The sequence below is a fragment of the Eubalaena glacialis genome, chromosome 8 (assembly GCF_028564815.1).
Source record: "Eubalaena glacialis isolate mEubGla1 chromosome 8, mEubGla1.1.hap2.+ XY, whole genome shotgun sequence".
Taxonomy (NCBI): domain Eukaryota; kingdom Metazoa; phylum Chordata; class Mammalia; order Artiodactyla; family Balaenidae; genus Eubalaena; species Eubalaena glacialis.
The window spans coordinates 40,642,300-40,665,467 of NC_083723.1; positions in this window are offsets into that span (position 1 = coordinate 40,642,300).

The window sequence follows — 23,168 nt, forward strand, 5'->3', positions numbered from 1 at the left end:
GTGTCATAAGGCTAGTAGCAGCATGATGAGTGGATTTAGGGACGATGACTCTAAGTGAAGTAAGTCACACAGAAAAGGACGCTTATCCTAAGATATCACTGATAGAGGGAATGTCAACATCGCTATACCTGAACTGAATTCCAAAACAGAACAGAGTCACACATTTAGAAAACACACTATGGCTGCTTAACGGGAAAGGTGAGGCGGGGCGATGCATAAAACAAGGGTTTGAAATTAGCTCACATACCGTTCCACAAGCCAAATATGTAATAGACAAGACCTACTCCCTGCTCAGTGAACTGGACTCAACACCCCCTATTCACCGCCCAAGAATATATCTGACTAGGAAGAGTCTTTAAACCTATGTATTGATATCTCTCTGGAAGTGAATCAAGAGGGTGTAAAGCGGCATAAACACAGCAGGGAAAAGCAGCTAAACCCCATTATAAAAATAGATTACTTAAAAAAAAATCTTCAGAAATCAAAGACAGTGAAAGAGAGAGACATTCTTACAAAATCCGTTCAGGGGCTCTGATGCAACCTGGATTGACCATATCTAGACCCACAGCTGGATGAGACATAAGGCTGGACACTCTTGGGGCTGAGAGGATTGGTGAGGTTGGGTGAGCAAACGCAGACCCTTTAAAGTAATACTGCGTGGTACCCATGCCATGGGTCCCAAATCTCCAGGTTCAAGGGCATCTTCCTACATCGAAAACATGCCTGGGAAACCCAGAAGATGGTACACCGTGTGATCGGGAAAGGTTTCTAAAACGCACCTCATTTCTCCTCTCCTTGTGCTCGGGTTCGCCATTCCAGCCGCTTCACTAACAATCTCCCTACTTGGAGAATCAGCACCGTTGACCTCCTGTTTCGTACAGGTCGCAATTTGTCCTGAGGATGAACGGGAAGAGGGGGAACCAATGAGAGACTAGCTCTAGGTGTTGGGACAGGCACAGGTCACTCTATTTTCCCATCAGGAAGAAGAATGAACCACAGGCTCAGCCTGCCCCCCGGAACCAGAATAGGGCCTGAAGCAATCCTGCGCTTTTGCGGCCAGCTCCCAAAAAAGCGAGTTGACAAATGGAGCTCAGGGGCACTGCAATTCACAAACCTGCAGAGTTAGAAATGATGACTCTCGTCCACAAATATATTGAGGGAAGGCAACGAAGAGGATTTGAAAGCAAGGCAGAATTGCAGGAAACAGATTTCAGGAGGTCGATTCGACTCGCCTTGAAAGCACATGAAAAGCGGCAAAGCGTTGACAATGATGCCCTTGGCCAAAAAGGGCGTATGCGTTTTTTCCTGAATATATTCAGGAAAAAACGCATACGCCCTTTTTGGCCAACCAAGCAAGCCGGAAAGGCAAATCGGCGCTACAAAGAAGTCTCGCTTGCCAGCGGTCAAAAGGGCCATGCTGAAAAAAGTGTAAAAACCAGAAATGCAGGACAGGCCATGGAGACACGGGAGCCTTGCTACGCTGATGGGCGGGATGGAAATTGCCAACAGCCACTCTGGAGAAGTGTACGCTGCGTCCTGAAACATGGAATAGACACAGCTGAGAGAGCATAGGGCACTTCCACTCATGGGCGTAGAAATCGGGAAACCTAAAAATCAACACGACACAGGCACCCCAAAGTTTAGGGCTGCTCTGTTTCCAAGAACCTCCACTTCGGTACACCTTAAATATCCCAGGAAAGAGAAAAATGGATAAAGAAGTTGTGGTACTTATGCACAATGGAATATCACTCAGCCATGAAATCAGTGTCATAAGGCTAGTAGCAGCATGATGAGTGGATTTAGGGACGATGACTCTAAGTGAAGTAAGTCACACAGAAAAGGACGCTTATCCTAAGATATCACTGATAGAGGGAATGTCAACATCGCTACACCTGAACTGAATTCCAAAGCAGAACAGAGTCACACATTTAGAAAACACACTATGGCTGCTTAACGGGAAAGGTGAGGCGGGGCGATGCATAAAACAAGGGTTTGAAATTAGCTCACATACCGTTCCACAAGCCAAATATGTAATAGACAAGACCTACTCCCTGCTCAGTGAACTGGACTCAACACCCCCTATTCACCGCCCAAGAATATATCTGACTAGGAAGAGTCTTAAAACCTATGTATTGATATCTCTCTGGAAGTGAATCAAGAGGGTGTAAAGCGGCATAAACACAGCAGGGAAAAGCAGCTAAACCCCATTATAAAAATAGATTACTTAAAAAAAAAAACCCCAGAAAACAAAGACAGTGAAAGAGAGAGACATTCTTACAAAATCCGTTCAGGGGCTCTGATGCAACCTGGATTGACCATATCTAGACCCACAGCTGGATGAGACATAAGGCTGGACACTCTTGGGGCTGAGAGGATTGGTGAGGTTGGGTGAGCAAACGCAGACCCTTTAAAGTAATACTGCGTGGTACCCATGCCATGGGTCCCAAATCTCCAGGTTCAAGGGCATCTTCCTACATCGAAAACATGCCTGGGAAACCCAGAAGATGGTACACCGTGTGATCGGGAAAGGTTTCTAAAACGCACCTCATTTCTCCTCTCCTTGTGCTCGGGTTCGCCATTCCAGCCGCTTCACTAACAATCTCCCTACTTGGAGAATCAGCACCGTTGACCTCCTGTTTCGTACAGGTCGCAATTTGTCCTGAGGATGAACGGGAAGAGGGGGAACCAATGAGAGACTAGCTCTAGGTGTTGGGACAGGCACAGGTCACTCTATTTTCCCATCAGGAAGAAGAATGAACCACAGGCTCAGCCTGCCCCCCGGAACCAGAATAGGGCCTGAAGCAATCCTGCGCTTTTGCGGCCAGCTCCCAAAAAAGCGAGTTGACAAATGGAGCTCAGGGGCACTGCAATTCACAAACCTGCAGAGTTCGAAATGATGACTCTCGTCCACAAATATATTGAGGGAAGGCAACGAAGAGGATTTGAAAGCAAGGCAGAATTGCAGGAAACAGATTTCAGGAGGTCGATTCGACTCGCCTTCAAAGCACATGAAAAGCGGCAAAGCGTTGACAATGATGCCCTTGGCCAAAAAGGGCGTATGCGTTTTTTCCTGAATATATTCAGGAAAAAACGCATACGCCCTTTTTGGCCAACCAAGCAAGCCGGAAAGGCAAATCGGCGCTACAAAGAAGTCTCGCTTGCCAGCGGTCAAAAGGGCCATGCTGAAAAAAGTGTAAAAACCAGAAATGCAGGACAGGCCATGGAGACACGGGAGCCTTGCTACGCTGATGGGCGGGATGGAAATTGCCAACAGCCACTCTGGAGAAGTGTACGCTGCGTCCTGAAACATGGAATAGACACAGCTGAGAGAGCATAGGGCACTTCCACTCATGGGCGTAGAAATCGGGAAACCTAAAAATCAACACGACACAGGCACCCCAAAGTTTAGGGCTGCTCTGTTTCCAAGAACCTCCACTTCGGTACACCTTAAATATCCCAGGAAACAGAAAAATGGATAAAGAAGTTGTGGTACTTATGCACAATGGAATATCACTCAGCCATGAAATCAGTGTCATAAGGCTAGTAGCAGCATGATGAGTGGATTTAGGGACGATGACTCTAAGTGAAGTAAGTCACACAGAAAAGGACGCTTATCCTAAGATATCACTGATAGAGGGAATGTCAACATCGCTACACCTGAACTGAATTCCAAAACAGAACAGAGTCACACATTTAGAAAACACACTATGGCTGCTTAACGGGAAAGGTGAGGCGGGGCGATGCATAAAACAAGGGTTTGAAATTAGCTCAGATACCGTTCCACAAGCCAAATATGTAATAGACAAGACCTACTCCCTGCTCAGTGAACTGGACTCAACACCCCCTATTCACCGCCCAGGAATATATCTGACTAGGAAGAGTCTTAAAACCTATGTATTGATATCTCTCTGGAAGTGAATCAAGAGGGTGTAAAGCGGCATAAACACAGCAGGGAAAAGCAGCTAAACCCCATTATAAAAATAGATTACTTAAAAAAAAAAAAACCCAGAAAACAAAGACAGTGAAAGAGAGAGACATTCTTACAAAATCCGTTCAGGGGCTCTGATGCAACCTGGATTGACCATATCTAGACCCACAGCTGGATGAGACATAAGGCTGGACACTCTTGGGGCTGAGAGGATTGGTGAGGTTGGGTGAGCAAACGCAGACCCTTTAAAGTAATACTGCGTGGTACCCATGCCATGGGTCCCAAATCTCCAGGTTCAAGGGCATCTTCCTACATCGAAAACATGCCTGGGAAACCCAGAAGATGGTACACCGTGTGATCGGGAAAGGTTTCTAAAACGCACCTCATTTCTCCTCTCCTTGTGCTCGGGTTCGCCATTCCAGCCGCTTCACTAACAATCTCCCTACTTGGAGAATCAGCACCGTTGACCTCCTGTTTCGTACAGGTCGCAATTTGTCCTGAGGATGAACGGGAAGAGGGGGAACCAATGAGAGACTAGCTCTAGGTGTTGGGACAGGCACAGGTCACTCTATTTTCCCATCAGGAAGAAGAATGAACCACAGGCTCAGCCTGCCCCCCGGAACCAGAATAGGGCCTGAAGCAATCCTGCGCTTTTGCGGCCAGCTCCCAAAAAAGCGAGTTGACAAATGGAGCTCAGGGGCACTGCAATTCACAAACCTGCAGAGTTAGAAATGATGACTCTCGTCCACAAATATATTGAGGGAAGGCAACGAAGAGGATTTGAAAGCAAGGCAGAATTGCAGGAAACAGATTTCAGGAGGTCGATTCGACTCGCCTTGAAAGCACATGAAAAGCGGCAAAGCGTTGACAATGATGCCCTTGGCCAAAAAGGGCGTATGCGTTTTTTCCTGAATATATTCAGGAAAAAACGCATACGCCCTTTTTGGCCAACCAAGCAAGCCGGAAAGGCAAATCGGCGCTACAAAGAAGTCTCGCTTGCCAGCGGTCAAAAGGGCCATGCTGAAAAAAGTGTAAAAACCAGAAATGCAGGACAGGCCATGGAGACACGGGAGCCTTGCTACGCTGATGGGCGGGATGGAAATTGCCAACAGCCACTCTGGAGAAGTGTACGCTGCGTCCTGAAACATGGAATAGACACAGCTGAGAGAGCATAGGGCACTTCCACTCATGGGCGTAGAAATCGGGAAACCTAAAAATCAACACGACACAGGCACCCCAAAGTTTAGGGCTGCTCTGTTTCCAAGAACCTCCACTTCGGTACACCTTAAATATCCCAGGAAAGAGAAAAATGGATAAAGAAGTTGTGGTACTTATGCACAATGGAATATCACTCAGCCATGAAATCAGTGTCATAAGGCTAGTAGCAGCATGATGAGTGGATTTAGGGACGATGACTCTAAGTGAAGTAAGTCACACAGAAAAGGACGCTTATCCTAAGATATCACTGATAGAGGGAATGTCAACATCGCTATACCTGAACTGAATTCCAAAACAGAACAGAGTCACACATTTAGAAAACACACTATGGCTGCTTAACGGGAAAGGTGAGGCGGGGCGATGCATAAAACAAGGGTTTGAAATTAGCTCACATACCGTTCCACAAGCCAAATATGTAATAGACAAGACCTACTCCCTGCTCAGTGAACTGGACTCAACACCCCCTATTCACTGCCCAAGAATATATCTGACTAGGAAGAGTCTTAAAACCTATGTATTGATATCTCTCTGGAAGTGAATCAAGAGGGTGTAAAGCGGCATAAACACAGCAGGGAAAAGCAGCTAAACCCCATTATAAAAATAGATTACTTAAAAAAAAAAACCCCAGAAAACAAAGACAGTGAAAGAGAGAGACATTCTTACAAAATCCGTTCAGGGGCTCTGATGCAACCTGGATTGACCATATCTAGACCCACAGCTGGATGAGACATAAGGCTGGACACTCTTGGGGCTGAGAGGATTGGTGAGGTTGGGTGAGCAAACGCAGACCCTTTAAAGTAATACTGCGTGGTACCCATGCCATGGGTCCCAAATCTCCAGGTTCAAGGGCATTTTCCTACATCGAAAACATGCCTGGGAAACCCAGAAGATGGTACACCGTGTGATCGGGAAAGGTTTCTAAAACGCACCTCATTTCTCCTCTCCTTGTGCTCGGGTTCGCCATTCCAGCCGCTTCACTAACAATCTCCCTACTTGGAGAATCAGCACCGTTGACCTCCTGTTTCGTACAGGTCGCAATTTGTCCTGAGGATGAACGGGAAGAGGGGGAACCAATGAGAGACTAGCTCTAGGTGTTGGGACAGGCACAGGTCACTCTATTTTCCCATCAGGAAGAAGAATGAACCACAGGCTCAGCCTGCCCCCCGGAACCAGAATAGGGCCTGAAGCAATCCTGCGCTTTTGCGGCCAGCTCCCAAAAAAGCGAGTTGACAAATGGAGCTCAGGGGCACTGCAATTCACAAACCTGCAGAGTTAGAAATGATGACTCTCGTCCACAAATATATTGAGGGAAGGCAACGAAGAGGATTTGAAAGCAAGGCAGAATTGCAGGAAACAGATTTCAGGAGGTCGATTCGACTCGCCTTGAAAGCACATGAAAAGCGGCAAAGCGTTGACAATGATGCCCTTGGCCAAAAAGGGCGTATGCGTTTTTTCCTGAATATATTCAGGAAAAAACGCATACGCCCTTTTTGGCCAACCAAGCAAGCCGGAAAGGCAAATCGGCGCTACAAAGAAGTCTCGCTTGCCAGCGGTCAAAAGGGCCATGCTGAAAAAAGTGTAAAAACCAGAAATGCAGGACAGGCCATGGAGACACGGGAGCCTTGCTACGCTGATGGGCGGGATGGAAATTGCCAACAGCCACTCTGGAGAAGTGTACGCTGCGTCCTGAAACATGGAATAGACACAGCTGAGAGAGCATAGGGCACTTCCACTCATGGGCGTAGAAATCGGGAAACCTAAAAATCAACACGACACAGGCACCCCAAAGTTTAGGGCTGCTCTGTTTCCAAGAACCTCCACTTCGGTACACCTTAAATATCCCAGGAAACAGAAAAATGGATAAAGAAGTTGTGGTACTTATGCACAATGGAATATCACTCAGCCATGAAATCAGTGTCATAAGGCTAGTAGCAGCATGATGAGTGGATTTAGGGACGATGACTCTAAGTGAAGTAAGTCACACAGAAAAGGACGCTTATCCTAAGATATCACTGATAGAGGGAATGTCAACATCGCTACACCTGAACTGAATTCCAAAGCAGAACAGAGTCACACATTTACAAAACACACTATGGCTGCTTAACGGGAAAGGTGAGGCGGGGCGATGCATAAAACAAGGGTTTGAAATTAGCTCAGATACCGTTCCACAAGCCAAATATGTAATAGACAAGACCTACTCCCTGCTCAGTGAACTGGACTCAACACCCCCTATTCACCGCCCAAGAATATATCTGACTAGGAAGAGTCTTAAAACCTATGTATTGATATCTCTCTGGAAGTGAATCAAGAGGGTGTAAAGCGGCATAAACACAGCAGGGAAAAGCAGCTAAACCCCATTATAAAAATAGATTACTTAAAAAAAAAAACCCCAGAAAACAAAGACAGTGAAAGAGAGAGACATTCTTACAAAATCCGTTCAGGGGCTCTGATGCAACCTGGATTGACCATATCTAGACCCACAGCTGGATGAGACATAAGGCTGGACACTCTTGGGGCTGAGAGGATTGGTGAGGTTGGGTGAGCAAACGCAGACCCTTTAAAGTAATACTGCGTGGTACCCATGCCATGGGTCCCAAATCTCCAGGTTCAAGGGTATTTTCCTACATCGAAAACATGCCTGGGAAACCCAGAAGATGGTACACCGTGTGATCGGGAAAGGTTTCTAAAACGCACCTCATTTCTCCTCTCCTTGTGCTCGGGTTCGCCATTCCAGCCGCTTCACTAACAATCTCCCTACTTGGAGAATCAGCACCGTTGACCTCCTGTTTCGTACAGGTCGCAATTTGTCCTGAGGATGAACGGGAAGAGGGGGAACCAATGAGAGACTAGCTCTAGGTGTTGGGACAGGCACAGGTCACTCTATTTTCCCATCAGGAAGAAGAATGAACCACAGGCTCAGCCTGCCCCCCGGAACCAGAATAGGGCCTGAAGCAATCCTGCGCTTTTGCGGCCAGCTCCCAAAAAAGCGAGTTGACAAATGGAGCTCAGGGGCACTGCAATTCACAAACCTGCAGAGTTCGAAATGATGACTCTCGTCCACAAATATATTGAGGGAAGGCAACGAAGAGGATTTGAAAGCAAGGCAGAATTGCAGGAAACAGATTTCAGGAGGTCGATTCGACTCGCCTTGAAAGCACATGAAAAGCGGCAAAGCGTTGACAATGATGCCCTTGGCCAAAAAGGGCGTATGCGTTTTTTCCTGAATATATTCAGGAAAAAACGCATACGCCCTTTTTGGCCAACCAAGCAAGCCGGAAAGGCAAATCGGCGCTACAAAGAAGTCTCGCTTGCCAGCGGTCAAAAGGGCCATGCTGAAAAAAGTGTAAAAACCAGAAATGCAGGACAGGCCATGGAGACACGGGAGCCTTGCTACGCTGATGGGCGGGATGGAAATTGCCAACAGCCACTCTGGAGAAGTGTACGCTGCGTCCTGAAACATGGAATAGACACAGCTGAGAGAGCATAGGGCACTTCCACTCATGGGCGTAGAAATCGGGAAACCTAAAAATCAACACGACACAGGCACCCCAAAGTTTAGGGCTGCTCTGTTTCCAAGAACCTCCACTTCGGTACACCTTAAATATCCCAGGAAACAGAAAAATGGATAAAGAAGTTGTGGTACTTATGCACAATGGAATATCACTCAGCCATGAAATCAGTGTCATAAGGCTAGTAGCAGCATGATGAGTGGATTTAGGGACGATGACTCTAAGTGAAGTAAGTCACACAGAAAAGGACGCTTATCCTAAGATATCACTGATAGAGGGAATGTCAACATCGCTACACCTGAACTGAATTCCAAAGCAGAACAGAGTCACACATTTAGAAAACACACTATGGCTGCTTAACGGGAAAGGTGAGGCGGGGCGATGCATAAAACAAGGGTTTGAAATTAGCTCAGATACCGTTCCACAAGCCAAATATGTAATAGACAAGACCTACTCCCTGCTCAGTGAACTGGACTCAACACCCCCTATTCACCGCCCAAGAATATATCTGACTAGGAAGAGTCTTAAAACCTATGTATTGATATCTCTCTGGAAGTGAATCAAGAGGGTGTAAAGCGGCATAAACACAGCAGGGAAAAGCAGCTAAACCCCATTATAAAAATAGATTACTTAAAAAAAAAAAACCCCAGAAAACAAAGACAGTGAAAGAGAAAGACATTCTTACAAAATCCGTTCAGGGGCTCTGATGCAACCTGGATTGACCATATCTAGACCCACAGCTGGATGAGACATAAGGCTGGACACTCTTGGGGCTGAGAGGATTGGTGAGGTTGGGTGAGCAAACGCAGACCCTTTAAAGTAATACTGCGTGGTACCCATGCCATGGGTCCCAAATCTCCAGGTTCAAGGGCATCTTCCTACATCGAAAACATGCCTGGGAAACCCAGAAGATGGTACACCGTGTGATCGGGAAAGGTTTCTAAAACGCACCTCATTTCTCCTCTCCTTGTGCTCGGGTTCGCCATTCCAGCCGCTTCACTAACAATCTCCCTACTTGGAGAATCAGCACCGTTGACCTCCTGTTTCGTACAGGTCGCAATTTGTCCTGAGGATGAACGGGAAGAGGGGGAACCAATGAGAGACTAGCTCTAGGTGTTGGGACAGGCACAGGTCACTCTATTTTCTCATCAGGAAGAAGAATGAACCACAGGCTCAGCCTGCCCCCCGGAACCAGAATAGGGCCTGAAGCAATCCTGCGCTTTTGCGGCCAGCTCCCAAAAAAGCGAGTTGACAAATGGAGCTCAGGGGCACTGCAATTCACAAACCTGCAGAGTTCGAAATGATGACTCTCGTCCACAAATATATTGAGGGAAGGCAACGAAGAGGATTTGAAAGCAAGGCAGAATTGCAGGAAACAGATTTCAGGAGGTGGTTTCGACTCGCCTTGAACACACATGAAAAGCGGCAAAGCGTTGACAATGATGCCCTTGGCCAAAAAGGGCGTATGCGTTTTTTCCTGAATATATTCAGGAAAAAACGCATACGCCCTTTTTGGCCAACCAAGCAAGCCGGAAAGGCAAATCGGCGCTACAAAGAAGTCTCGCTTGCCAGCGGTCAAAAGGGCCATGCTGAAAAAAGTGTAAAAACCAGAAATGCAGGACAGGCCATGGAGACACGGGAGCCTTGCTACGCTGATGGGCGGGATGGAAATTGCCAACAGCCACTCTGGAGAAGTGTACGCTGCGTCCTGAAACATGGAATAGACACAGCTGAGAGAGCATAGGGCACTTCCACTCATGGGCGTAGAAATCGGGAAACCTAAAAATCAACACGACACAGGCACCCCAAAGTTTAGGGCTGCTCTGTTTCCAAGAACCTCCACTTCGGTACACCTTAAATATCCCAGGAAACAGAAAAATGGATAAAGAAGTTGTGGTACTTATGCACAATGGAATATCACTCAGCCATGAAATCAGTGTCATAAGGCTAGTAGCAGCATGATGAGTGGATTTAGGGACGATGACTCTAAGTGAAGTAAGTCACACAGAAAAGGACGCTTATCCTAAGATATCACTGATAGAGGGAATGTCAACATCGCTACACCTGAACTGAATTCCAAAGCAGAACAGAGTCACACATTTACAAAACACACTATGGCTGCTTAACGGGAAAGGTGAGGCGGGGCGATGCATAAAACAAGGGTTTGAAATTAGCTCAGATACCGTTCCACAAGCCAAATATGTAATAGACAAGACCTACTCCCTGCTCAGTGAACTGGACTCAACACCCCCTATTCACCGCCCAAGAATATATCTGACTAGGAAGAGTCTTAAAACCTATGTATTGATATCTCTCTGGAAGTGAATCAAGAGGGTGTAAAGCGGCATAAACACAGCAGGGAAAAGCAGCTAAACCCCATTATAAAAATACATTACTTAAAAAAAAAACCCCAGAAAACAAAGACAGTGAAAGAGAGAGACATTCTTACAAAATCCGTTCAGGGGCTCTGATGCAACCTGGATTGACCATATCTAGACCCACAGCTGGATGAGACATAAGGCTGGACACTCTTGGGGCTGAGAGGATTGGTGAGGTTGGGTGAGCAAACGCAGACCCTTTAAAGTAATACTGCGTGGTACCCATGCCATGGGTCCCAAATCTCCAGGTTCAAGGGCATCTTCCTACATCGAAAACATGCCTGGGAAACCCAGAAGATGGTACACCGTGTGATCGGGAAAGGTTTCTAAAACGCACCTCATTTCTCCTCTCCTTGTGCTCGGGTTCGCCATTCCAGCCGCTTCACTAACAATCTCCCTACTTGGAGAATCAGCACCGTTGACCTCCTGTTTCGTACAGGTCGCAATTTGTCCTGAGGATGAACGGGAAGAGGGGGAACCAATGAGAGACTAGCTCTAGGTGTTGGGACAGGCACAGGTCACTCTATTTTCCCATCAGGAAGAAGAATGAACCACAGGCTCAGCCTGCCCCCCGGAACCAGAATAGGGCCTGAAGCAATCCTGCGCTTTTGCGGCCAGCTCCCAAAAAAGCGAGTTGACAAATGGAGCTCAGGGGCACTGCAATTCACAAACCTGCAGAGTTAGAAATGATGACTCTCGTCCACAAATATATTGAGGGAAGGCAACGAAGAGGATTTGAAAGCAAGGCAGAATTGCAGGAAACAGATTTCAGGAGGTCGATTCGACTCGCCTTGAAAGCACATGAAAAGCGGCAAAGCGTTGACAATGATGCCCTTGGCCAAAAAGGGCGTATGCGTTTTTTCCTGAATATATTCAGGAAAAAACGCATACGCCCTTTTTGGCCAACCAAGCAAGCCGGAAAGGCAAATCGGCGCTACAAAGAAGTCTCGCTTGCCAGCGGTCAAAAGGGCCATGCTGAAAAAAGTGTAAAAACCAGAAATGCAGGACAGGCCATGGAGACACGGGAGCCTTGCTACGCTGATGGGCGGGATGGAAATTGCCAACAGCCACTCTGGAGAAGTGTACGCTGCGTCCTGAAACATGGAATAGACACAGCTGAGAGAGCATAGGGCACTTCCACTCATGGGCGTAGAAATCGGGAAACCTAAAAATCAACACGACACAGGCACCCCAAAGTTTAGGGCTGCTCTGTTTCCAAGAACCTCCACTTCGGTACACCTTAAATATCCCAGGAAACAGAAAAATGGATAAAGAAGTTGTGGTACTTATGCACAATGGAATATCACTCAGCCATGAAATCAGTATCATAAGGCTAGTAGCAGCATGATGAGTGGATTTAGGGACGATGACTCGAAGTGAAGTAAGTCACACAGAAAAGGACGCTTATCCTAAGATATCACTGATAGAGGGAATGTCAACATCGCTACACCTGAACTGAATTCCAAAGCAGAACAGAGTCACACATTTAGAAAACACACTATGGCTGCTTAACGGGAAAGGTGAGGCGGGGCGATGCATAAAACAAGGGTTTGAAATTAGCTCAGATACCGTTCCACAAGCCAAATATGTAATAGACAAGACCTACTCCCTGCTCAGTGAACTGGACTCAACACCCCCTATTCACCGCCCAAGAATATATCTGACTAGGAAGAGTCTTAAAACCTATGTATTGATATCTCTCTGGAAGTGAATCAAGAGGGTGTAAAGCGGCATAAACACAGCAGGGAAAAGCAGCTAAACCCCATTATAAAAATAGATTACTTAAAAAAAAAAAACCCCAGAAAACAAAGACAGTGAAAGAGAGAGACATTCTTACAAAATCCGTTCAGGGGCTCTGATGCAACCTGGATTGACCATATCTAGACCCACAGCTGGATGAGACATAAGGCTGGACACTCTTGGGGCTGAGAGGATTGGTGAGGTTGGGTGAGCAAACGCAGACCCTTTAAAGTAATACTGCGTGGTACCCATGCCATGGGTCCCAAATCTCCAGGTTCAAGGGCATCTTCCTACATCGAAAACATGCCTGGGAAACCCAGAAGATGGTACACCGTGTGATCGGGAAAGGTTTCTAAAACGCACCTCATTTCTCCTCTCCTTGTGCTCGGGTTCGCCATTCCAGCCGCTTCACTAACAATCTCCCTACTTGGAGAATCAGCACCGTTGACCTCCTGTTTCGTACAGGTCGCAATTTGTCCTGAGGATGAACGGGAAGAGGGGGAACCAATGAGAGACTAGCTCTAGGTGTTGGGACAGGCACAGGTCACTCTATTTTCCCATCAGGAAGAAGAATGAACCACAGGCTCAGCCTGCCCCCCGGAACCAGAATAGGGCCTGAAGCAATCCTGCGCTTTTGCGGCCAGCTCCCAAAAAAGCGAGTTGACAAATGGAGCTCAGGGGCACTGCAATTCACAAACCTGCAGAGTTAGAAATGATGACTCTCGTCCACAAATATATTGAGGGAAGGCAACGAAGAGGATTTGAAAGCAAGGCAGAATTGCAGGAAACAGATTTCAGGAGGTCGATTCGACTCGCCTTCAAAGCACATGAAAAGCGGCAAAGCGTTGACAATGATGCCCTTGGCCAAAAAGGGCGTATGCGTTTTTTCCTGAATATATTCAGGAAAAAACGCATACGCCCTTTTTGGCCAACCAAGCAAGCCGGAAAGGCAAATCGGCGCTACAAAGAAGTCTCGCTTGCCAGCGGTCAAAAGGGCCATGCTGAAAAAAGTGTAAAAACCAGAAATGCAGGACAGGCCATGGAGACACGGGAGCCTTGCTACGCTGATGGGCGGGATGGAAATTGCCAACAGCCACTCTGGAGAAGTGTACGCTGCGTCCTGAAACATGGAATAGACACAGCTGAGAGAGCATAGGGCACTTCCACTCATGGGCGTAGAAATCGGGAAACCTAAAAATCAACACGACACAGGCACCCCAAAGTTTAGGGCTGCTCTGTTTCCAAGAACCTCCACTTCGGTACACCTTAAATATCCCAGGAAACAGAAAAATGGATAAAGAAGTTGTGGTACTTATGCACAATGGAATATCACTCAGCCATGAAATCAGTGTCATAAGGCTAGTAGCAGCATGATGAGTGGATTTAGGGACGATGACTCTAAGTGAAGTAAGTCACACAGAAAAGGACGCTTATCCTAAGATATCACTGATAGAGGGAATGTCAACATCGCTACACCTGAACTGAATTCCAAAGCAGAACAGAGTCACACATTTAGAAAACACACTATGGCTGCTTAACGGGAAAGGTGAGGCGGGGCGATGCATAAAACAAGGGTTTGAAATTAGCTCAGATACCGTTCCACAAGCCAAATATGTAATAGACAAGACCTACTCCCTGCTCAGTGAACTGGACTCAACACCCCCTATTCACCGCCCAAGAATATATCTGACTAGGAAGAGTCTTAAAACCTATGTATTGATATCTCTCTGGAAGTGAATCAAGAGGGTGTAAAGCGGCATAAACACAGCAGGGAAAAGCAGCTAAACTCCATTATAAAAATAGATTACTTAAAAAAAAAAAACCCCAGAAAACAAAGACAGTGAAAGAGAGAGACATTCTTACAAAATCCGTTCAGGGGCTCTGATGCAACCTGGATTGACCATATCTAGACCCACAGCTGGATGAGACATAAGGCTGGACACTCTTGGGGCTGAGAGGATTGGTGAGGTTGGGTGAGCAAACGCAGACCCTTTAAAGTAATACTGCGTGGTACCCATGCCATGGGTCCCAAATCTCCAGGTTCAAGGGCATCTTCCTACATCGAAAACATGCCTGGGAAACCCAGAAGATGGTACACCGTGTGATCGGGAAAGGTTTCTAAAACGCACCTCATTTCTCCTCTCCTTGTGCTCGGGTTCGCCATTCCAGCCGCTTCACTAACAATCTCCCTACTTGGAGAATCAGCACCGTTGACCTCCTGTTTCGTACAGGTCGCAATTTGTCCTGAGGATGAACGGGAAGAGGGGGAACCAATGAGAGACTAGCTCTAGGTGTTGGGACAGGCACAGGTCACTCTATTTTCCCATCAGGAAGAAGAATGAACCACAGGCTCAGCCTGCCCCCCGGAACCAGAATAGGGCCTGAAGCAATCCTGCGCTTTTGCGGCCAGCTCCCAAAAAAGCGAGTTGACAAATGGAGCTCAGGGGCACTGCAATTCACAAACCTGCAGAGTTCGAAATGATGACTCTCGTCCACAAATATATTGAGGGAAGGCAACGAAGAGGATTTGAAAGCAAGGCAGAATTGCAGGAAACAGATTTCAGGAGGTCGATTCGACTCGCCTTGAAAGCACATGAAAAGCGGCAAAGCGTTGACAATGATGCCCTTGGCCAAAAAGGGCGTATGCGTTTTTTCCTGAATATATTCAGGAAAAAACGCATACGCCCTTTTTGGCCAACCAAGCAAGCCGGAAAGGCAAATCGGCGCTACAAAGAAGTCTCGCTTGCCAGCGGTCAAAAGGGCCATGCTGAAAAAAGTGTAAAAACCAGAAATGCAGGACAGGCCATGGAGACACGGGAGCCTTGCTACGCTGATGGGCGGGATGGAAATTGCCAACAGCCACTCTGGAGAAGTGTACGCTGCGTCCTGAAACATGGAATAGACACAGCTGAGAGAGCATAGGGCACTTCCACTCATGGGCGTAGAAATCGGGAAACCTAAAAATCAACACGACACAGGCACCCCAAAGTTTAGGGCTGCTCTGTTTCCAAGAACCTCCACTTCGGTACACCTTAAATATCCCAGGAAAGAGAAAAATGGATAAAGAAGTTGTGGTACTTATGCACAATGGAATATCACTCAGCCATGAAATCAGTGTCATAAGGCTAGTAGCAGCATGATGAGTGGATTTAGGGACGATGACTCTAAGTGAAGTAAGTCACACAGAAAAGGACGCTTATCCTAAGATATCACTGATAGAGGGAATGTCAACATCGCTACACCTGAACTGAATTCCAAAGCAGAACAGAGTCACACATTTAGAAAACACACTATGGCTGCTTAACGGGAAAGGTGAGGCGGGGCGATGCATAAAACAAGGGTTTGAAATTAGCTCAGATACCGTTCCACAAGCCAAATATGTAATAGACAAGACCTACTCCCTGCTCAGTGAACTGGACTCAACACCCCCTATTCACCGCCCAAGAATATATCTGACTAGGAAGAGTCTTAAAACCTATGTATTGATATCTCTCTGGAAGTGAATCAAGAGGGTGTAAAGCGGCATAAACACAGCAGGGAAAAGCAGCTAAACCCCATTATAAAAATACATTACTTAAAAAAAAAACCCCAGAAAACAAAGACAGTGAAAGAGAGAGACATTCTTACAAAATCCGTTCAGGGGCTCTGATGCAACCTGGATTGACCATATCTAGACCCACAGCTGGATGAGACATAAGGCTGGACACTCTTGGGGCTGAGAGGATTGGTGAGGTTGGGTGAGCAAACGCAGACCCTTTAAAGTAATACTGCGTGGTACCCATGCCATGGGTCCCAAATCTCCAGGTTCAAGGGCATCTTCCTACATCGAAAACATGCCTGGGAAACCCAGAAGATGGTACACCGTGTGATCGGGAAAGGTTTCTAAAACGCACCTCATTTCTCCTCTCCTTGTGCTCGGGTTCGCCATTCCAGCCGCTTCACTAACAATCTCCCTACTTGGAGAATCAGCACCGTTGACCTCCTGTTTCGTACAGGTCGCAATTTGTCCTGAGGATGAACGGGAAGAGGGGGAACCAATGAGAGACTAGCTCTAGGTGTTGGGACAGGCACAGGTCACTCTATTTTCCCATCAGGAAGAAGAATGAACCACAGGCTCAGCCTGCCCCCCGGAACCAGAATAGGGCCTGAAGCAATCCTGCGCTTTTGCGGCCAGCTCCCAAAAAAGCGAGTTGACAAATGGAGCTCAGGGGCACTGCAATTCACAAACCTGCAGAGTTAGAAATGATGACTCTCGTCCACAAATATATTGAGGGAAGGCAACGAAGAGGATTTGAAAGCAAGGCAGAATTGCAGGAAACAGATTTCAGGAGGTCGATTCGACTCGCCTTGAAAGCACATGAAAAGCGGCAAAGCGTTGACAATGATGCCCTTGGCCAAAAAGGGCGTATGCGTTTTTTCCTGAATATATTCAGGAAAAAACGCATACGCCCTTTTTGGCCAACCAAGCAAGCCGGAAAGGCAAATCGGCGCTACAAAGAAGTCTCGCTTGCCAGCGGTCAAAAGGGCCATGCTGAAAAAAGTGTAAAAACCAGAAATGCAGGACAGGCCATGGAGACACGGGAGCCTTGCTACGCTGATGGGCGGGATGGAAATTGCCAACAGCCACTCTGGAGAAGTGTACGCTGCGTCCTGAAACATGGAATAGACACAGCTGAGAGAGCATAGGGCACTTCCACTCATGGGCGTAGAAATCGGGAAACCTAAAAATCAACACGACACAGGCACCCCAAAGTTTAGGGCTGCTCTGTTTCCAAGAACCTCCACTTCGGTACACCTTAAATATCCCAGGAAACAGAAAAATGGATAAAGAAGTTGTGGTACTTATGCACAATGGAATATCACTCAGCCATGAAATCAGTGTCATAAGGCTAGTAGCAGCATGATGAGTGGATTTAGGGACGATGACTCTAAGTGAAGTAAGTCACACAGAAAAGGACGCTTATCCTAAGATATCACTGATAGAGGGAATGTCAACATCGCTACACATGAACTGAATTCCAAAGCAGAACAGAGTCACACATTTACAAAACACACTATGGCTGCTTAACGGGAAAGGTGAGGCGGGGCGATGCATAAAACAAGGGTTTGAAATTAGCTCAGATACCGTTCCACAAGCCAAATATGTAATAGACAAGACCTACTCCCTGCTCAGTGAACTGGACTCAACACCCCCTATTCACCACCCAAGAATATATCTGACTAGGAAGAGTCTTAAAACCTATGTATTGATATCTCTCTGGAAGTGAATCAAGAGGGTGTAAAGCGGCATAAACACAGCAGGGAAAAGCAGCTAAACCCCATTATAAAAATAGATTACTTAAAAAAAAAAACCCCCAGAAAACAAAGACAGTGAAAGAGAGAGACATTCTTACAAAATCCGTTCAGGGGCTCTGATGCAACCTGGATTGACCATATCTAGACCCACAGCTGGATGAGACATAAGGCTGGACACTCTTGGGGCTGAGAGGATTGGTGAGGTTGGGTGAGCAAACGCAGACCCTTTAAAGTAATACTGCGTGGTACCCATGCCATGGGTCCCAAATCTCCAGGTTCAAGGGCATCTTCCTACATCGAAAACATGCCTGGGAAACCCAGAAGATGGTACACCGTGTGATCGGGAAAGGTTTCTAAAACGCACCTCATTTCTCCTCTCCTTGTGCTCGGGTTCGCCATTCCAGCCGCTTCACTAACAATCTCCCTACTTGGAGAATCAGCACCGTTGACCTCCTGTTTCGTACAGGTCGCAATTTGTCCTGAGGATGAACGGGAAGAGGGGGAACCAATGAGAGACTAGCTCTAGGTGTTGGGACAGGCACAGGTCACTCTATTTTCCCATCAGGAAGAAGAATGAACCACAGGCTCAGCCTGCCGCCCGGAACCAGAATAGGGCCTGAAGCAATCCTGCGCTTTTGCGGCCAGCTCCCAAAAAAGCGAGTTGACAAATGGAGCTCAGGGGCACTGCAATTCACAAACCTGCAGAGTTAGAAATGATGACTCTCGTCCACAAATATATTGAGGGAAGGCAACGAAGAGGATTTGAAAGCAAGGCAGAATTGCAGGAAACAGATTTCAGGAGGTCGATTCGACTCGCCTTGAAAGCACATGAAAAGCGGCAAAGCGTTGACAATGATGCCCTTGGCCAAAAAGGGCGTATGCGTTTTTTCCTGAATATATTCAGGAAAAAACGCATACGCCCTTTTTGGCCAACCAAGCAAGCCGGAAAGGCAAATCGGCGCTACAAAGAAGTCTCGCTTGCCAGCGGTCAAAAGGGCCATGCTGAAAAAAGTGTAAAAACCAGAAATGCAGGACAGGCCATGGAAACACGGGAGCCTTGCTACGCTGATGGGCGGGATGGAAATTACCAACAGCCACTCTGGAGAAGTGTACGCTGCGTCCTGAAACATGGAATAGACACAGCTGAGAGAGCATAGGGCACTTCCACTCATGGGCGTAGAAATCGGGAAACTTAAAAATCAACACGACACAGGCACCCCAAAGTTTAGGGCTGCTCTGTTTCCAAGAACCTCCACTTCGGTACACCTTAAATATCCCAGGAAACAGAAAAATGGATAAAGAAGTTGTGGTACTTATGCACAATGGAATATCACTCAGCCATGAAATCAGTGTCATAAGGCTAGTAGCAGCATGATGAGTGGATTTAGGGACGATGACTCTAAGTGAAGTAAGTCACACAGAAAAGGACGCTTATCCTAAGATATCACTGATAGAGGGAATGTCAACATCGCTACACCTGAACTGAATTCCAAAGCAGAACAGAGTCACGCATTTACAAAACACACTATGGCTGCTTAACGGGAAAGGTGAGGCGGGGCGATGCATAAAACAAGGGTTTGAAATTAGCTCACATACCGTTCCACAAGCCAAATATGTAATAGACAAGACCTACTCCCTGCTCAGTGAACTGGACTCAACACCCCCTATTCACCGCCCAAGAATATATCTGACTAGGAAGAGTCTTAAAACCTATGTATTGATATCTCTCTGGAAGTGAATCAAGAGGGTGTAAAGCGGCATAAACACAGCAGGGAAAAGCAGCTAAACCCCATTATAAAATTAGATTACTTAAAAAAAAAACCCCAGAAAACAAAGACAGTGAAAGAGAGAGACATTCTTACAAAATCCGTTCAGGGGCTCTGATGCAACCTGGATTGACCATATCTAGACCCACAGCTGGATGAGACATAAGGCTGGACACTCTTGGGGCTGAGAGGATTGGTGAGGTTGGGTGAGCAAACGCAGACCCTTTAAAGTAATACTGCGTGGTACCCATGCCATGGGTCCCAAATCTCCAGGTTCAAGGGCATCTTCCTACATCGAAAACATGCCTGGGAAACCCAGAAGATGGTACACCGTGTGATCGGGAAAGGTTTCTAAAACGCACCTCATTTCTCCTCTCCTTGTGCTCGGGTTCGCCATTCCAGCCGCTTCACTAACAATCTCCCTACTTGGAGAATCAGCACCGTTGACCTCCTGTTTCGTACAGGTCGCAATTTGTCCTGAGGATGAACGGGAAGAGGGGGAACCAATGAGAGACTAGCTCTAGGTGTTGGGACAGGCACAGGTCACTCTATTTTCCCATCAGGAAGAAGAATGAACCACAGGCTCAGCCTGCCCCCCGGAACCAGAATAGGGCCTGAAGCAATCCTGCGCTTTTGCGGCCAGCTCCCAAAAAAGCGAGTTGACAAATGGAGCTCAGGGGCACTGCAATTCACAAACCTGCAGAGTTAGAAATGATGACTCTCGTCCACAAATATATTGAGGGAAGGCAACGAAGAGGATTTGAAAGCAAGGCAGAATTGCAGGAAACAGATTTCAGGAGGTCGATTCGACTCGCCTTCAAAGCACATGAAAAGCGGCAAAGCGTTGACAATGATGCCCTTGGCCAAAAAGGGCGTATGCGTTTTTTCCTGAATATATTCAGGAAAAAACGCATACGCCCTTTTTGGCCAACCAAGCAAGCCGGAAAGGCAAATCGGCGCTACAAAGAAGTCTCGCTTGCCAGCGGTCAAAAGGGCCATGCTGAAAAAAGTGTAAAAACCAGAAATGCAGGACAGGCCATGGAGACACGGGAGCCTTGCTACGCTGATGGGCGGGATGGAAATTGCCAACAGCCACTCTGGAGAAGTGTACGCTGCGTCCTGAAACATGGAATAGACACAGCTGAGAGAGCATAGGGCACTTCCACTCATGGGCGTAGAAATCGGGAAACCTAAAAATCAACACGACACAGGCACCCCAAAGTTTAGGGCTGCTCTGTTTCCAAGAACCTCCACTTCGGTACACCTTAAATATCCCAGGAAACAGAAAAATGGATAAAGAAGTTGTGGTACTTATGCACAATGGAATATCACTCAGCCATGAAATCAGTGTCATAAGGCTAGTAGCAGCATGATGAGTGGATTTAGGGACGATGACTCTAAGTGAAGTAAGTCACACAGAAAAGGACGCTTATCCTAAGATATCACTGATAGAGGGAATGTCAACATCGCTACACCTGAACTGAATTCCAAAGCAGAACAGAGTCACACATTTAGAAAACACACTATGGCTGCTTAACGGGAAAGGTGAGGCGGGGCGATGCATAAAACAAGGGTTTGAAATTAGCTCAGATACCGTTCCACAAGCCAAATATGTAATAGACAAGACCTACTCCCTGCTCAGTGAACTGGACTCAACACCCCCTATTCACCGCCCAGGAATATATCTGACTAGGAAGAGTCTTAAAACCTATGTATTGATATCTCTCTGGAAGTGAATCAAGAGGGTGTAAAGCGGCATAAACACAGCAGGGAAAAGCAGCTAAACCCCATTATAAAAATAGATTACTTAAAAAAAAAAACCCCAGAAAACAAAGACAGTGAAAGAGAGAGACATTCTTACAAAATCCGTTCAGGGGCTCTGATGCAACCTGGATTGACCATATCTAGACCCACAGCTGGATGAGACATAAGGCTGGACACTCTTGGGGCTGAGAGGATTGGTGAGGTTGGGTGAGCAAACGCAGACCCTTTAAAGTAATACTGCGTGGTACCCATGCCATGGGTCCCAAATCTCCAGGTTCAAGGGCATCTTCCTACATCGAAAACATGCCTGGGAAACCCAGAAGATGGTACACCGTGTGATCGGGAAAGGTTTCTAAAACGCACCTCATTTCTCCTCTCCTTGTGCTCGGGTTCGCCATTCCAGCCGCTTCACTAACAATCTCCCTACTTGGAGAATCAGCACCGTTGACCTCCTGTTTCGTACAGGTCGCAATTTGTCCTGAGGATGAACGGGAAGAGGGGGAACCAATGAGAGACTAGCTCTAGGTGTTGGGACAGGCACAGGTCACTCTATTTTCCCATCAGGAAGAAGAATGAACCACAGGCTCAGCCTGCCCCCCGGAACCAGAATAGGGCCTGAAGCAATCCTGCGCTTTTGCGGCCAGCTCCCAAAAAAGCGAGTTGACAAATGGAGCTCAGGGGCACTGCAATTCACAAACCTGCAGAGTTAGAAATGATGACTCTCGTCCACAAATATATTGAGGGAAGGCAACGAAGAGGATTTGAAAGCAAGGCAGAATTGCAGGAAACAGATTTCAGGAGGTCGATTCGACTCGCCTTGAAAGCACATGAAAAGCGGCAAAGCGTTGACAATGATGCCCTTGGCCAAAAAGGGCGTATGCGTTTTTTCCTGAATATATTCAGGAAAAAACGCATACGCCCTTTTTGGCCAACCAAGCAAGCCGGAAAGGCAAATCGGCGCTACAAGGAAGTCTCGCTTGCCAGCGGTCAAAAGGGCCATGCTGAAAAAAGTGTAAAAACCAGAAATGCAGGACAGGCCATGGAGACACGGGAGCCTTGCTACGCTGATGGGCGGGATGGAAATTGCCAACAGCCACTCTGGAGAAGTGTACGCTGCGTCCTGAAACATGGAATAGACACAGCTGAGAGAGCATAGGGCACTTCCACTCATGGGCGTAGAAATCGGGAAACCTAAAAATCAACACGACACAGGCACCCCAAAGTTTAGGGCTGCTCTGTTTACAAGAACCTCCACTTCGGTACACCTTAAATATCCCAGGAAACAGAAAAATGGATAAAGAAGTTGTGGTACTTATGCACAATGGAATATCACTCAGCCATGAAATCAGTGTCATAAGGCTAGTAGCAGCATGATGAGTGGATTTAGGGACGATGACTCTAAGTGAAGTAAGTCACACAGAAAAGGACGCTTATCCTAAGATATCACTGATAGAGGGAATGTCAACATCGCTATACCTGAACTGAATTCCAAAGCAGAACAGAGTCACACATTTAGAAAACACACTATGGCTGCTTAACGGGAAAGGTGAGGCGGGGCGATGCATAAAAC